A 17,844-nucleotide genomic window follows, 5' to 3' on the forward strand; every position below is an offset into this window, starting at 1 on the left:
GGGAAGCAAAGAGAAAGAACAGGGCCCTCTCCCTTTCAATGGCACTCCCCCAGTACCATTACTCTCCCACCAGGTCCCAGGGCCTAATTGCTCCACCGCCACCAGTAGCAGCACAGGCTGGGGACTAACCCTCTAACACCTGGGCTGTGGAGACACTTATCTACACCATAGCACCTGGCTACATTCACTTATTAATTTTAAAAATTTTATAAATAATTTGGACATACTACAGTCTCAGACATGTCACCCCAAAATAATGGAAGTTTTGTAAAAATGCCACTTTCTTAACTGTCATTGAAAAAACCTTTTCCTGCCTGATTACAATATTCTACCGCCTTCGGTATAGTATTGAAAAGAATTTGGATAGTGAGTATCTTTATATCACTCCTGATCCCAGAAGAAAGTCTTAATTATTCATCATTAAGAATAGTATGTGCTTTATTTTTTTTGTGGATATATCTTACCATATTTAGTAGTCTGTTTTACCTTGCTCTACAGGGATTTTTTTTTAAATGATGAATGACTTTTGAGTACTGTCAAATTTTTTTGAAAGCCTATTGTCATAAATGTTATTTTCATTCAACAAATTATATTAAACTTCCAAAGTTACACAAACAGCATAACTGGAAAAGAGCCCATTTGGTTGTGACATCTTATTCTATTATATTGCAAATTCAATTTGCAATATTTCTTATTTGTTTCTGTGTTAATGGGAGAGGTTGATCTGTAGTTTTTCTTATAATGCTCTTATTAGAATTTTATATGAGGTTTTAGGTATATTGGAAATAATTCCCTCTGTTAGTATTCTATGAAAGAATTTATATAAAGTTTATGCTATTTCTTTCTTAAATGTTTGCATGAGTTTACCAGTGGAGTTTTTTACCCATTTTTTTCTTTTGGTGGGAAGTTTTAAAAATGTATTAAAATTCTTTCAACATGTTAAGAATATCCAATTATTTATTTATTTATTTTTATGTGGTGCTGAGGATTGGACCCAGGGCCTCACACATGCTAGGCGAGCACTCTACTGCTGAGCCACAATCCCAGCCCAATATCCACTTTTTTTTTATTGTTGTTTCCAATGTATAATGACCATTTCACTTATATTTTCAAATTCATTACCATGAAGTTGTTTATAATATTTTACTATTAGCTTTTAAGGTTTTTAGGATCTGTAGTCTTTCTTTTTAAATTCATGATGTTTATTGTTTCTTTTCTACCTTCTGAATTATTCAAAGATAACATTTTTAAAATTCATACTTTAAAAATATTTCAGCATGGCTGATTTTCTTTATTGCACAATAATTTCCTATTTTACTAATTCCACTTTTGTTCATTTATTTTTAGTCAGAGTTGCTGGTCTTTAGGTTGTCCTGGAATGGAAGCATAGTTAGATCATTTATTTTAAACTTTTATCCTCTTACAATGTATATGTTGAAGTCTCTATTTCTTAAGTGCTGCTTTAGCCAAGTCCTTCAATATTTAAAGTGTTATTTTTTAATTAGCTTTCAATTGAAATACATTTTTAATTTCTACAGTGATTCCTCATTTCATCTATTCATGCACTAAAATGTATTGTTTAATTTCCAAACAATTGGTAATTTTCTAGTTACTACTGAGTTACTAATTATGGGCTTAATTTCACTGTGGTCAGACAATACACTCTAAATGATTTTACTCTTAAAACAAATTGAGCCTTGCTATGTAACACTTCCATGTTCCTTTCCAATTGCTTTCGTTTGGAGTAATTTTTATTTTTTATTATTTTGTTTTCTCTGTGTTACCTTTCCAATGATACATAGTTTATTACAATCATTTCAGGAAAAAAAATGGCAATTATCTTTTCAAGTGTTGCTTATGTCTCAATCTCTCTCTTCTCTCCTTTTTTTTGTTTCCTATTAGAAATGATGCTCCAAGAAAACAATATTCATTTCAGCTTGCATTAAAACAAACAAAAGAAAAACAATAATACGTATTTTTCTCAAAACTATTTTCGAATAGGCCAGAATTGTTTCATACACAATTACATTGTCATTATAAAGATCTGCATTTTTGAATGTCATGATCTAATACAATTAACCCTTTGTGCAATGTTCTCATGAATGCAAATGATATTTAAAAATCTGAGTTAATTACACTTTAATTTGTGTGTAAGCTGTGAGGACTCCCATCGCTAGATTACAATGAGTCCTGGCAGACCTTTGTGCCACTGACCTTAATTTATGCTCAGGTACCAACACCATGGACTGCCATTGCTTCAGCACCACTAGTGCAAATGCCAGCAAAATGGAAAAGGTAGAGAGCATCTGAGCGTTATGAGGAGGAGATTTCCCACCTATGCAGACTACCATGCAGAAATGTGGCCTTGAATTGAGTCTGGTTGTGGTTTTGTAAGGATTCTTTTCTTTCTCCTTAGCCATTTGCATTGAATATAGTCATCCAGCATTGAAATAAAATGGTCTGGAATGTTCCATGGGCCCTTTTGCTTGCTGGGTCCTTATGGCACTTTATCTCATCGATGCTGAGTGGTGGAAGGCTCCCTTCTTTTAGGATGCTTTCTGTTAAGCTTTGTAAATTTCTACATCTTGTCACATCAAAATTTGAGAAATGAAAAAAAAAATCTAGCCACCTATTTTATGCTGTTCAAATCTCCAATTTTATCTCTGTAGCCACTAGAGACCATTCCAAGTGCTTCTGGTGACTTTCAGTTCATCAGCAGTGACCTGTCCTGTCTCAGTGAGGCCTGGGCTCTCCCGCTCCTTGCCTGTGCCCACTTTTGGTAAATACCACTTGAAGCCGTGTGTGAATATAGAACATGGGCTCAGTTTCCCATGATGTTCCTCCCTCCAGAATCTGGGCCCCTCTGATTCTTCCTGCTTCAGAAGATATCTGATCCTCTTCAAATACGTTTCCCCTCACTTTGGCTTTTTCTCATTATTCCATAATAGTTCTACTGGAGGTTGTTCCATTGTGTTCAGAAAAGGAACACACTGGTTGTTTCTTTTAATTCAAATCAACTTTGTGTTGCTTCAGTTTCTATAGTTCTATATCCATTTTGTAACTTATAATGTTATTCCTGGGTAATGATATTTAGAACTTCTGGGTCATTAACTTTTTATTCTATAAGATGAAATCTGTTATTTTGCTTATCTTTTGACTGCTGTTTTTAATACGAGATCGATTTAAAATTTTTTAGAAATTATGTTTCTTCTTTTTAAAATAGATGTTTATTATGGCATCCTTAATCTTTAAATAAGGTATGTATTCTGGTTACTTAATACATTTTTATATGCAGCCTTACATTTTAATCATTTATAGTTAAGAGATTTCTAAATAACTTGATGGCTATTAGTAATGATACACTCTCAGAGTGATTAATTTTCTTAAGCAGATATAAATATTTTCTCTGTATCTTCTCCATCTTGGTATTTTATTTTTAATAGTTCTTTTCTTTTTTTGCACAATAAGAACTTTAGTAAAAAGCACTTTATTTATTTTTTTTCATTCATAGTCCTTGCCCTCACCTTTCCCAAAACAATTCTATATGAATTTCACAGATAGATGTTTCAGCATCAAAAATGTGTTTCAAATTCAGACTTCACACTTGTGCAGGGGTCAAGACTTAGGTTATTTCGTCTCAGGGATATTTTTAAATACTCACGTAAGCAAAAGGTAAAAGGAGGCATTAAAATAGATCCCCCACTCCTCCTGTTTTTAAAACTAAGTAGAAGGCCACTTTTGAGTTGATGTAAGTCTCAGACCCAAGGAGCTGCCTCATGCCCATTCAAGGCACGCCTCCACCTTTGGGGGCCCGCTGACTCCGCAGCCCCACCTCTAGTGAGGCTGACACCCGAAGCCAGGGCTGATGAGAATCTTGTTTGAAACTTTGTTTCTGTATACATTTGGCACATATCTCATGTACTTTGCTAGCCTGAAGTGGGCTACTTGTATTCCTTTTGTATTACTTTTATGACATACTGTTGGAGTATGTGAAGAAAATAATCTGCAGAATTTACTCCTTACAGCATTTCAGGTTAAGTCCATTTATATACTTTGCAATAGTTTCCAGCAAGTAATGTTATGCAGCTTAGTAGGCAGAGTAATGGGCCCCCTACCCATAAGGTGTCAGTGCCCAAATGCTTAAGAATTGTGAATATCTTAAGTTACATGACAAAGAAGAATTAAGATTGTAGATAGAATCATGGTTTAGTTCAGTCAGGTTTTTTTTTGTTTGTTTGTTTGTTTTTTTGCAGCTGCAACTAAAAGATCTCACAAAAACAACTAGAGGAGAAAACGTTTATTTTGGTTTCAGAGGTCTGAGTCCATAGATGGAGGACTTCATAACCTTGGGCCCAAGGTGAGGCAGAACATCATGGCAGAAGGGCACGGAGGAGGAAAGTAGCTCAGGACATGGCAAGCAGGAGGCAGAGAGTGTTCCACTCTCTGGGGCAAAATAGAAACTCCAAAGTCATGCTGCCAGTGACCTGCTTCCTCCAGCTACACCTGCCTAAAGTTGCCACCTTGTTAATCCATATCAGTGGATTAATCCACTGATTAGGCTCCAACTCTCATAAGTATCTCACCCCCGAAGGCTCTTGCATTGTCTCAAACTATAGCATGGTTGCTACTCAGATGACTAAATTATGATTATCCTGAATATATTATATATACATATCCTGAGCTTATGGGATCATAAGGTTGTTTACATGGAGAAGAAGGAGGCAGATGAATCAGAGCCTGGGTTAGAAAAGAAGATCTGATGATGAAGGCCAGGTTGGAGTGGTGTCATGGGAATTCTTAATACACCATTGCTGGCTTTGAAAGTCAAAGCAAGCTACCAACCAAGGAAGATGGAAAACCTCCAACACCTGGAACAGGTGAGGAGATGCAGTCTCCACTAGATTCTGCCTGAAGGAATGCCCACACCTTGACTCAAAGTCCACTGAAACCTCGGTCAGACTTCTGACCTAGAGAACTGGAAGATAATTAAATTTGTGTTGTTTAACAGCAATAAATTGAAAATAATTTGTTACAGGGGCAGTAGGAAGCTCACCTCCAAATTCTGTTTTCTTCTTCAGTAGTTTAAGTATCTGAGGAAGTCTATGTCTTCATGGCATAGAAAACTGAGGGCTAATGGTAAGAGACAGGGAGTGTTTTCCTCAAAACACGACAACCTGTAGGAGGGGAACCCTGCAGCTTAGGGGTTTCTGTTTTCTCTACAGGCAGCAAAGGAAGGAGAAAAGGCCTTCCCACCTTCTGTGTGTGTGAGTGTGATTCATGTTAGGTATGAAAGACAGATTGGATGATTTTTATCTTCATGAAATTCTTAGGCCTTGATTATAATGCCTAAGAATGGTATATAATGGTGATAGCCTTATTTTAAAAAAAATAGATGTTCATGTATCTTTCTTTCCTTTTTCACAGGCATTTTAGTGGGAGTTTGGAAGATTCTGGCAGAAACTGTTTTTGTATCATCATTTTAATGGTGCATCAACTGTTTCACCTTGAACCCACTGAAGGTGCCTGTTAGGAACTCCAGCAGGAGCCTGTGGATTTGTGTGAGTTGTATCTTATCAAGACTCCTGGCAAACTTGATTTGCATCAGTTTGTAATCAGAGTTGAGGCTTGTTTGAGTTTAGATTCTGAATTACCTAAAATTAGTGCATAAATTCTGATGTAAGAGTGTTTGTACATTGTATTAATCTCCTTTGAAAGACCAACACATTATTACATATATATGTATCAAATAGCTTAAAATAATTCTGACATTTTTATGTCCCTCTACCTTGAAAAAACCACAACTTGGTACTGAAGAAGTACTTTGTTATTCCGTCTTTGTCCATCTCTCTCTCTCTTTCTCTCTCGCCCTCATTTATTAAGTGCCTTATGAGCAACTTGGTCATGGTCCATCACCTCTAGATATTTTTGTGGAGGACATCCATCAGTTACATTATTCCGATTAAATATGTGTTTGGAGATTAAAAAAGAAAATGTTCTTTATTATTTCAAATGCCCTCCTATCCCGTGTTTAAATACATAGTGAGATTCTGATTCAGGCAACTGCTTTAAATCACTCTTACTTTTTTCACTTTGGCATTAGTAAGAAAAGTAAACATTTTTGGTAATACAAATGTTACATCTCTGTAAACATGGGATGTAGTCTTTTAAATTAAATATGTCAAAATGAATTAAAATGATGGAATATTTTAGTTTGGTTATTAATTGATTAGTAATGCATTTAACTATTACTTTGATTATATCAGTGACTCATAAGCTTTGACCTTTTTGTGGTCACTGGCAGCATAGCTGAGTTTTAAAGGACTGTTTCTGGCTTCATCGACTTTTGTAGTGAGCACAGTTGCTTTCGGTCACTTGCTCCCTTTGATGATACTCTCTTTATTGACTCAATGATGAATAATATCCTCAGTATTCATATTCAAGTACTCCAAACACAAATGAACTAAGACACTGGATCAGATCCATGGAATACTCAACATGCTTGATTTTAACAATTCAAATGGTTAGATGATGCACTTAAGTTTGAATTAAATTTTCCATCCATGGATTCAACATGTTCTTCCAACTTAAAAAGAAAGCAGAAAGAGCGGTCCCTGCAAATATTAAAAAGAAATAAAAATAAGCAGAAAAGACCAGAAGATCAAGAGAAAAGCATCCTACATGACCTTGAGTGGATTTATGTTTTTGAGCCATGCATGGATAAATAGAAACAGTAATCATAGTTCAGATATTATTGAGAACAAAGTAGACATTATTTATCATTGTTTCTAATTATACATTTTAAAAATTGATTTTATTGCCTCCTGACTATTTCATAGTCTTATCACATTAGTATAAAACTTGTTGTCCTGTTGAGACCAATTAAAGTGTTTGAGTTAAATCTTAATTTTGGATGTATATCAATTGCAGAAATGTTCTGAAAAATTTTTATATTTCCTCTTAAATCAAAATGTATGAATCTCAGATACCAAATACTATTTAGTATATAATTCTTTAGCACATTAGAAATTTTCTGGTCACATATAAATTCACTTCTCATTACATTATTAGTAAAAAATATGCAAATAATTTTAGTGCATCAAAATTTATGGAAATTTGTAATTAACTGTGGCTATCTTATCCATAGAACATAATCACATTGTCAGTCTATCTCTAAAATACAAAGCTCTGTATGTCAGTGTTCAGACATTCAATGTGAAGATATTTGAATAAATATTTTTTGAATAAATCTGGCCTTAAACTCATAAAACACATTTCTTGTGTTCAAGAAAAGAATATTGATACTTGTTGCAGAGGGAAAGACAAACTTTATTCAAGGTGTATGGGAAATTATCACCATAGATCTAGGGACCATTGGAATGGAATATTAAAGCCAGGGAGAAAGATTGGGCTCAAATCTAAATCCAGTATGGATAAGTGGGAACTTACAGCCAAAAAAACAGGGTACAGGTCTGCTGTGGTTTGGGTAACTGTCTCCCACAGTTTCATGTGTTAAAGTCTTTTTGTCCCCAGGATGGCAATGTTGGGAGCTGAGGGAACATTCGTGAAGCATGGCCTAGTAGGAGGTTCATTTATCTTTGTTGACATACCACCAAAGGAGTCTATGGGACCTTGCCCATCTTTGTTTCCTGGCTCATGAGGTGAGCAGTTTGTTCCACCACATGCTTCCTACAATCACTGTTTGCTGTATCCACAAGAAGCCCAAAGCAGTGGCTCTGTCTGATCTTAGAATGGAACCTCCAAAACCCTGAGCAAAAACCAATCTTTTTTTCTTTATAATTTAATTATTTCAGGTATTTTGTTATAGTAACAGGAAGCTGACTGACATTGGGTATTATGTGGAAAATGACTTGGAAGAAACATCATGGGTAAGGAGAGATTTTGTCTAAACATACCTCATAGGATTCTTGCTGGAGGCAGGCAGAGGAATCAGAGGTCACCCAGAGGATGGTGGAGGATGAATAACCAGAACAGGTATTTGTGGTGAACAGATGTCAAGGGCTAGGTGAAAGGGAAGGTCATTGCTAAACTGACTTAGTAGGATTCTTGCTAAAGCTGAATTTTACAAAGAAGTACACAAGTGAGCACAGGAGAAGTTTCAGGAATCAGACTAATGTATGGTGAAGGAAAGACTTTCCATGACTAAATATTTTATGCTGTCCTTATACAGAGGCAGATGATTTGACTTCTTGATTTCAAAACACAAATTAACCCTGGTTACATTGAACAAAACAGTAATTTTTAAAAAGTTATTTTCAAGGAAAATTTTTTAGGGGAATGCTATAGAATTGGGCTTGGTCGAGGACCAATATCTATAGGACACCCTGGAGAAATTGCTGGATTAGAAAGCCATGAATCTTCAAATGATCCTTACTGTTGCCGTGGATAGCCCTGTACCCTTGACTACCACAGCCAACACAAACCTTCCTTATCATTACCATGATCCTTTGCATAACTTTCTCAGATTAATTTTAGCACCTTAGCCAGTAGCATCTTAGTGGCCAACTGCCAATTATGTACCTGTTAAAGACAGGGAAAAAGGAATATCTTCCTCCTGAGATGTGTCTATGACCATCTCTACCTCAGGTGAAAAGGATAGCCAAATGCATTTGAAATTCCGTACCAGAAGAATTTTCCTTCTCCACGGTGCCTTAGAGCTGCCTAAATATGGTGGTAGTACTGGGGCAGTCTCCATTTTAATAGTACTGACATATGCCAATATCTTTAGGTGGGATTTGAATCTGGAGATTTATGCAGTAGTAGTTGTGATTTGAGAGAGAGGCCGCAATTCACCAAGAAAAGAGGGAACTGACGGTCTAAGCCCCAGATCCAGATGCAAATTAGCTGTGCCCACAGAGTCTTCCTGAGTTCTATTAATGATATGTTTCTTCCTTTTGCTTTTGAAGTATTCCTGGTGTGTGGGAGGGGAATTGGATTTTCTCTTATTGCTCTTAGGTATATTGAGTGGGGTTCCTGTAAAAGAAGATAGATTAGCAAGAGAAAAGCATACAAATTCACTAAATAAAAGTTTTTGAGACATGAGAACCTTGAGTGAGGACCTGATGAGACACTTAAACCTGAGTTTCTTTATTTATTCATTTATTGTAAATGTAAGTTTTATGAAGCTTGGAGTCATGGAGAACCATCCTAGAACACATGAATGTAATAAGCTGAGAGACAGTTAGGAGGAACTTCTGCTTTAAGACTCTGCTCTGTGTCTCTGTGTCTTTGGAGCTGAGATACTCCCCTTATCTGAGTACAGAGAGAATACCTCTCTCATGAAGGTTTTATGGTCAGCTTCAGAGAAGAGTAGGCAATGGTCAGAGAAGCTTTCTGTGTGGCTTCTCAGATTCTGTCTGAGTCAGCTTTGCATTCCTATGACAAACTCCTGAGCAGCACAGCTTAGAGGGGGACTTATTTGTTTTGGTTTACAGGTTCAGGAGTTTCAGTTATGGTCAGGTGGTTCTGTGGCTATGGCCTTCCATCATGGAGGAAGGCAGCTCAGCTCATGGCATCCAGGAAGCCGAAAGAAGAGAAAGGGCCAGGAATAATACACAGTCTCCAAGGTCCACTAGAGACCTATTTCCTCAAACCACAGTCTATCTGCTTATAGTTACCAGGTAGTAGACCGTTCAAGTCATTAATGCATCAAATGGATTAATCCACTGGTGAGGTTAGAAACTTCATGGTCCAATCATTTTCTAAAAGCCCCGTCTCTGAATTTTCTTGCATTGCCTACAATCTGTGAGCTTTTGGGGGGACATTCATATCTAAATTATTAGAGTTTCCTTCCATTTAAAATTTTCAACATGCCAAGGTCTCCTATTTTGCATTAGCATGTCCTTTACAGCCATCACTTGCCATGCTTATTTTCATAGTAGATGAATCTTTAAAAAAAGTTTTTTATACTTGTAGATGGACAGCATGCCTTTATTTAATTAATTTCTTTTTTAAAAATGTGGTGCTGAGGATGAAACCCAGTGCCTCACACAGCAAATGCTCTGACACTGAACTAGAGCTGCAGCCCTAGAGTAGTAGATGAATCTTATGACTCCAAATTGATGATGGACAGCTCAGCTCATCCAATCCTTAGGTGAATCTGTACTCAACTCAGGAGGTTAGGAACTGAAAGTTAAATCAAAGCTACTTATTTGCATTAGGGATGTGGAGGTATTCTGACATTGTAAGTTTCACTTGGGATGATTCTTTCTTGTTTTTATGATACTGGGGATTGAACCCAGGGGGCTCTACCTCTGAGTCACACTCCCTTCCACTTTAATTTTAATTTTGAGCCAGGGTTTGGTTAAGTTTCTAAGGGTCTCACTGTTTAGTGGAGGCTGTTCTTGTATTTTTGATCCTCCTCCCTCGGCTGAAGCTACAGGTGTGTGCCACTGTACCCAGCTACAACATTGTGCTTTGATATCCAATGTTCACTGTCAAACTGTCAGAAGGTGACAAGAGTTGAGTTGTGGGTTTTGCTTCTGTCAGGCCTGGAGAAACTGATTAAGAAGCTTCTGCGGCTCTAGTTTTCTCATAATGCTTTACAAATGACGTTGCCCGTGTTATGCCAATTAAGATAAAAGGATGACATTAAAAGGCCCAAACGCAAGTCTGGTGATGGAAAATCTAAACACATAAATTTTGTTTTGTCATTAAATATTAATTTGCTAGCTGACATCTGCTAATTAACTTATCCCTGTATCCTGATCACGAAAGTAGAATTTCTTATACCTCTGACACTGTCGGAATTTTCAAGTTAATCACTGAAAGTTATTAGGACAAAGGCTGTGAATTTTACTGTATTTCCCCCCTCTGTTGCTTCATGTGATTAGATAGAGTAAATAGAAATCTGAAGGAAACTTTTATCTCCATCAAGACATTTCTGAGCAGGCCAACACCAAGTAAGAGAGGGAGATGAACAAACCAGACTAATTTAGCTTCAGTAGCTACTTTTCTGTGTAGAATTCTACTTAAAATGTTGTCTTTATGAAGTACTGGATGACTTGAATGTGTATGTTTTCTCCAGTCCATTTCGTGAGTAAAATTATATTCTCTTCAGAAATGTAATTCTGCCTAATTGACTTGCTTTTGCTCCTCTCCCACGATGTTTTGGAAGTATACCAAATTTATGTTAATGTCTTGAACTTCATAAGAACTAGTCAAGCATAAAAGAACTCTGAAGAGCTAAGAATAAGGGAGGTGCCTGCCAAATGCTATGGACAGATCAGTCGGGGGGAGCGGCATAGGTCCTCATAACCACGTGCCAAACTGCCCTTCTCCATCATAGAAAGAAGTCTGTGATGGAGGCTGGAGGGAAGAGACGTGTCCTGCTGAGCTGGAAAGGCGAGATGCAGAGGAAATTAAGAGTTTGACTTTTTGCAAGTGAAATTAGTGGTTTACAATATGCAATTGGTCAAACATAAAGATAAAAATACTTCTTGTTTGGGTAACACAAATAGATACTAGCTATTACTATCAATCCAGCGCTAATTTTCCCTTAAGGACAAAGAAAAGCCAGTCTAAATGTGAAGTCAGAATTCAGAGCTAATTAGAGAATACCACTGGGAAATTTTTTAAAAAATACAATTAAAAGGGGAAAGGGTTTTATGACTGTCTAGTTCAAATGAGGGTTCTTGTCAGAAACTAAAATTTAATCTGAGAAATGAAGAGCAAAATGGGGCATGTAATGAAATATTATTGAGACATGTGTATGACTTCGGTGATTTATGGCATATTTTTTGGATGAGATGACTTCAGTTTCATGTTGAAAAGCCAAATCCATTATTTTTATTAGCTAGAAAGTAACATCAATTTTATCATCATTCCAAACTCTAGATAAATTTAGTTGTTCAAGCTTCATAAGGACCTCATAATAAATGTATCCATTTGAATATTTCTGGAAAAATAGAGAAAGGATACTGCAGTTTGTCTTATAATTTGTAAAAAATAAGTCACAGCTTTACTCTATTTCAAGATTACCTTTCTGTCCCAAAATGTTTCTATTGCTATTACTTTCAAATGTCTGCATTGTACTTAGGCTCTCCCTGACCCTATGCTGTTTTATTTCTCTATTTCCTTCTCAACACCACAAGGCCTCTCTGCAGAGCAACCGTCACATTCAGGATTTCACAGGGGCCAGGTGAACACCAGCGTCAATGGCAACAGCAACACTGCTGAAGCTTTTTACCTAGTCCCCGTCCCGTGAGCATGCTCCACAGGAACTCCTCTCTCCACCCTCACAATATGAAGTTTTTTTGCCATTGAAACCGGGATTCAGAAACGCAGCAGACTGTGAATTGGCAAAGTTCACATGACTGCTGTCAGTCCAAGGATCAAAAGCAGTTTGACTCTGGAGTCACTCTTAAAATCAGAGCTGAGACTTAGCACGCTGTCTCATTTCCTTTTGGATGGCTAAGCATCCCTAAACTTACTGTTTCTACAAACAATACCATTGACCATCTTGTGCATTTTGTGGTTGCCTGTGCTTGGGTCATGTGATCTTGGGTTTCCCACGTGCTGGCTTGGTCTCTGGTCCACTGGAAGCTTTACAAGGCTAGAATATAGAAAGTGGTTCATTCAATGTGGCTGGTTTGTGGTGGCAGCCAGTTGGCTGGGTGCTGAACTGAAGCCTCACGTGGAGTTTGGTTTTCCTCCAGATGGCCTTCCTGTCTAATTTGGAATTCTTGTGTATGATGGGTGGATCCCAAGGGGAAGCCTTCTAGTCCCATGAAAGCAAGAATTGAGGATCTTTTAAGATTTAGTCTTGTAAGTTATAAGCATAACTTTTTTAGCATTCTAATGACCAAGGAAAGTTATGTGTACTAGCCAGACTCAGAGAGTAGGGAAATAGACTCCACTTCTGTTTGGGAGATGTGGCCAAAAATAGGTGGCCATTTTAAATTACCATGCCACTAATCCTTTGTACTATAGGTCATGTCGAATTCAAGGACAATTTAATTGAGTATTTATATTTTAAAATAATGAAGTTAATCTATTCCTCCCATGCTCCCCCTCCTTACCCCACTATGCATCAGCCTCCTTATATCAGAGAAAACATTCTGCATTTGGTGTTTTGGAATTGGCTAACTTCACTTAGCATTAGCTTCTCCAACTCCATCCATTTACCTGTAAATGCCATGATTTTATTCTCTTTTATTGATGAGTAAAATTTCATTGTGTATATACCACATTTTTTAAAATCCATTCATCTACTGAAGGGCATCTAGGTTGGCTCCATAGTTTAGCTATTGTGAATTTGTGCTGCTATAAACATTGATGTGGCTGTGTCCCTGTAGTATGCTGTATTTAAGCCCTTTGGGTATAGTCGCAAGAGACTGGGTCAAATGGTGGTTCCATTCCCATATTTTCAAGGAATCTCCATACTGCTTTCCATAATGGCTGCACCAATAGGGCAGAAGGGTGGGAGGGAAAGGGATGGGCCAGGGGTTTAGCAAGGATGATGGAATGTGATAGACATCATTATCCAATGTACATGTAGGAAGACATAAATTGGTGTCAACATACTTTATATGCAACCAGATATATTAAAAATTGTGCTGTATATGTGTAATAAGAATTATAACGCTTTCCACTGTCATTTTTTTTAAAAAAATCAATAAAAAATATCATCTGAGACAAAAAGGAAAATAAAAAATTATTCCAATTTAACATGACAATTTGTTTTCAAGAAACAATTTCAAAATAAACAAACAAATAAATAAATAAATAATGAAGTTAAAATTTCTTTATATAAATAGATATGAAATTATTAACTTCCAGATTTTAATATACTATTTGAAGCATAAACCCTGAAATACATAGTTGTATTAACTAATATGTCTATGATTATATTATTTAATGCATGCTTCATTATAGGGAAAATAGAAGCATTTAAAAATCTTTAATATTTAGTATTGTTTTTTCTAACCTATATTGTTTGTAGTAAACAATTTAGTTTTTTTTCTCTTATTTTATATTATATTTTTGGAGTTCTGTATTTCTTTATACAGCTCTCACTTCAAGGCTAGGGAAATGATAGTTCTATTATTTTTTTCTTAAAAAGATGACTGATCACATTTTGTTTCACACATTTATCTAATTTATTCATTAAAATACCATGACTAATGGCTGAGACTGTGTATAATTAGTTATTCAGTAATTGTGAAAATAATGGCAATAGAACTTTACATGTTTAAGACATCAATTGTATTATTTCATCATATTGTTCTTAGATTACTGAAAGCATGCCAAAAAAATTAAGAACTAATAAAATTATAAGATGGGATATGAGGTGTCCCCAGAATGCTCACGCGTTAGTTATTATATTAATGTCATATAATAGATTTAAATAGGTAGTAATATATAACAGTATCCCTCCAGTATTGAAAAATCCCACAATTTTGATCTAAGTTATTGAAAAACAGAGAGAAATGAAAGTAAGTTGTGCCAGAATAGATATAAACAGGCATGATGTATAACATTGGATGGTTGATTCCTAAACGCGGCTTACAGCTTTCAAATTCTTCAACTAAATATTATCTTTGCAAGTCTTTTCTGACATTTATGAAAGAACTAATTGATTTTCTGAAACAACTTCCTTTAAAATATATTAATATATGTAATAATATTTAAAACATTTTCTATGCAATTTTATAGATCTGTACTGGGAGATTTATTCTCATCATTGAATTAATATGCATTAAAACCTAAAGGGAGAGATATTATTATCCTCACACAGAAAGAGGAAATTCATAGCCAAAATGTTGAATAAATTGCCTAAATTCACAGATGGATAAAGTAGTGGAGACTAAATTTGACCCCATAGTATCCTATTTCGAAGCCTGTGTTATATAGACTACACTACTAAGTACCTAATACTAGTTATTAAAAGGGTTAACTGAGCTTCCCCACATATCTCAAACAATGCTTATCTGTATATTTATCTGCTTTCTGTGGTAGGTACTTTTGAGGGAAAGGAGGAATCAAAATTGAACAAAATGTTTGTGACCTGTTATGGTTTGGATATCATGCTTTCCCAGAAAGCTTGTATGCTAAACAATGCAAGAAGGTTCAGAGGTGAAATAATTAGATTATGAAAGCTCTAACCTAATTAATGGATTAATGCACTTGATAAATTAATAATTTGGATTATGGGGTGGTAACTGTAGGCATGTGGAGCATGGCTGTGGAACGTCAGTCACTGGTGGTTATGCCTTGGGGATTGTGTATTTGTCTCTGGCTCCTGGAGCCTCTCTTTGCCCATTGTTTCTGAGTTGAGTAGCTTTCCTCCAACATGTCCTTTCACCATGATACTCTGCTTCACCTCAGACTGAGAGCAAGCTGAACCTCTGAAACTATGAACCCCAAAGGAACATTCCCAAGTTGTTCTTGTCAGGCCTTTTGGTCATAGCCATGGAAAGCTAACACATGATGTTCTTGGTTTTTCAGATTAGTGGAGTAATATACCCACTAAGCAAATATATCAACTTATAATTAAAACATGTTAAACGTGCCAAGAGAGAATGAGACAGGCTGCTTGCAGATCAAATTACAGGAAATTATCTCCTAATGAAAATTCATTTGAACTGAGATCTTAAAAAAAAGTTTAAAAAGATGAAAAATGGGAGCACTTAGGATGATTTCCAGCCAGTGAGAAAAGCATATTTAGAGCCTTGTTTGGAAAAAAGCAATGCTTAAGTAATTTAAATAAGGTCAGTGCATATCTAGAATTCAAAGAGTTCATAGTAGCATATGTAAGATGAGGTCTGCAGGCAAGCAAAGGCAGTTATGTTTAAGATCATGCTAAATACTTTCATCTTAGCCTGAGATCGAGGCCATTGATATATTTTCAGGGTGGGTGGCAATTAGGTTTGCCTTTTTAAAACCCTCTGTTGGCTACATTGTAAAGTACAAAGGAGATAAAATCAGATGATTAATAAGTTTGAGATATATTTGTATATCAGAGATATCATATGACATATTGAACAGATGAGACTGGAATTCAGAGGAAAGTTCTAGGCTATGAAAAACTATTTTAGAGTAGAATATAGAGAAGTTAACTAGGAAAGTGAGTTGAAGGTTATGAGAGTGAGAATCACCAAAATACTGGATAAAAATTTGATTAAAATTATTTTTTAGTAGCAAAATACAAAGTAAATATGGAAGAAAGTGGTAATCAATGTTGAATGCTTTTTAGGAGTGAAGAAAGAGTGAAGATAATTTGAATATAATAATGTAGAGATCATTGAATGTTTTGAGAAAACAATTTTCAAATAAGCTGGGACCCAAAGCCAGATTGGCATGGGCTGATGGGTGATCACCAGGAGTGGAACAAGATACAGAAAAAACAAACAAAAAAGACAAGCTATTCCAAGCTATACATCTTATGAAGAGGGTAAGATAATTAAGATTTACACCTAAATGAAAATTCCCTGTCAAGGTATTCTTTTTAAATCCCATAGAGACATAAATGATGAACACTAAATTTTATACAAATTGCACAATTTGGTAAGTTTTAAAATAAGTATCCATCTGTGAAATTATCACCATTCTTGAGATACTAAGTACAGTCATCAGCCTGCAAATTTCCTTTTGTCCTGTTTATACCTCCCACCTGCCTCACTCTAATACTGTTCCCCATCCCAAGCCAACTACTTATCTTCTCTTTATCTTAATAATTACTTTTTTACTTTCAAAAATATTATGTAAGTGGAAGCATATTGTCTATGTGGCCTGTTATTTATCTAAGTCCTTTTATTTCACACAATTATCTTGAGCATTATTTTAGATATATTGAGAGTTCATTTCACTTATTACTCAGTAGTGATCCATCATATGGGTATCCTGCAATTTATTTTTCCTCTCACACATGGACACGTATTTGGACCATTTGCAATTTTGGAGACCACAATCACCTCTGTCTTGAATATCTATATGCACAACTTTGTATAGTTGTAGGCTTTCATTTATCTTTGGAAATGCTGGGAGTAGTATGGTCATGTCAAATGGTACATGTTTAACTTCTTGAGATACTGCCTAATTTTCAAGGAATTGAACTATTTTTCATTCTTCCTACTGGCATGTGAAAGTCTTGGTTGCTTCACATTCTCATGAATACTTGGAAAGGTCAAACTTTAATGTTAGAATTTCTACTAGGCATGTAGTATAATAATACTTTATATTATTATATACTTTATATTATTATATAATATAATATATTATTATAATAATATATTATTATATAATATTATTATATTATTATATACTTTATATTTATAATGTAATAGTTTTAATTTTCATTTTCCTAATCATGTTAAACATCTTTACACATGACATTTTATCATCAATATACCTTTTAGGACAAATTGTCTCTTCAAATATTGTGCTCACCCATTCTTTGAATTGTATGGTTTCTTTTCAATTAAGGTTAGAGAGTTTTTTTTTTTTTTATGTAGTTTGGGAACAAGTTCTTTTTCTAGCTATTAATTGAAAATATATTCTGTAGCTTATCTTTTGATTCTCCTAGAGATGTATTCTGGAGAATAGGAGTCTTTAATTTTCATGAAGTACAAACTGTGATTTTAGGGGATGTATTAGTCAGGGTTCTCTAGAGGAACAGAATCAACAGGAAGTAAAATTATAACAGGGGACTGATTAGGTTGGCTTAAGAGACCAGAAACTGGATAGTCTACAGTGGCCGTCTGCAGGCTGGAGAGCTGGAGGAACCTGCAGCTGTGCACACAGTCCAAGAGGCTGAAGCACTAGAACAAGGGGGATCAACGGTGCTACCCTACTCTGAGACCAAAGGCTTCTGAAGAATTCACTTTG

At 35.7% G+C, this 17,844-nt stretch overlaps 1 long non-coding RNA gene across 3 annotated transcripts in view; it reads left to right on the plus strand.

Annotated features, from left to right (window-relative positions):
- LOC110599401 (uncharacterized) overlaps nt 1-17,844 on the plus strand; it is a 156,187-nt gene that overhangs the window by 61,510 nt on the left and 76,833 nt on the right. For 2 of the 3 annotated variants that reach the window (XR_013426160.1, XR_013426159.1), the window contains exons 4-5: nt 5,425-5,558; nt 7,531-7,658. The exons of the other annotated variant lie outside the window; for it this stretch is intronic. This is a non-coding gene — a long non-coding RNA (uncharacterized LOC110599401). The remainder of the gene's footprint in view (nt 1-5,424; nt 5,559-7,530; nt 7,659-17,844) is intronic. 3 annotated transcript variants of the gene reach the window in all.

Source organism: Ictidomys tridecemlineatus, chromosome 9 (assembly GCF_052094955.1).
Source record: "Ictidomys tridecemlineatus isolate mIctTri1 chromosome 9, mIctTri1.hap1, whole genome shotgun sequence".
In the NCBI taxonomy this organism is placed as follows: domain Eukaryota; kingdom Metazoa; phylum Chordata; class Mammalia; order Rodentia; family Sciuridae; genus Ictidomys; species Ictidomys tridecemlineatus.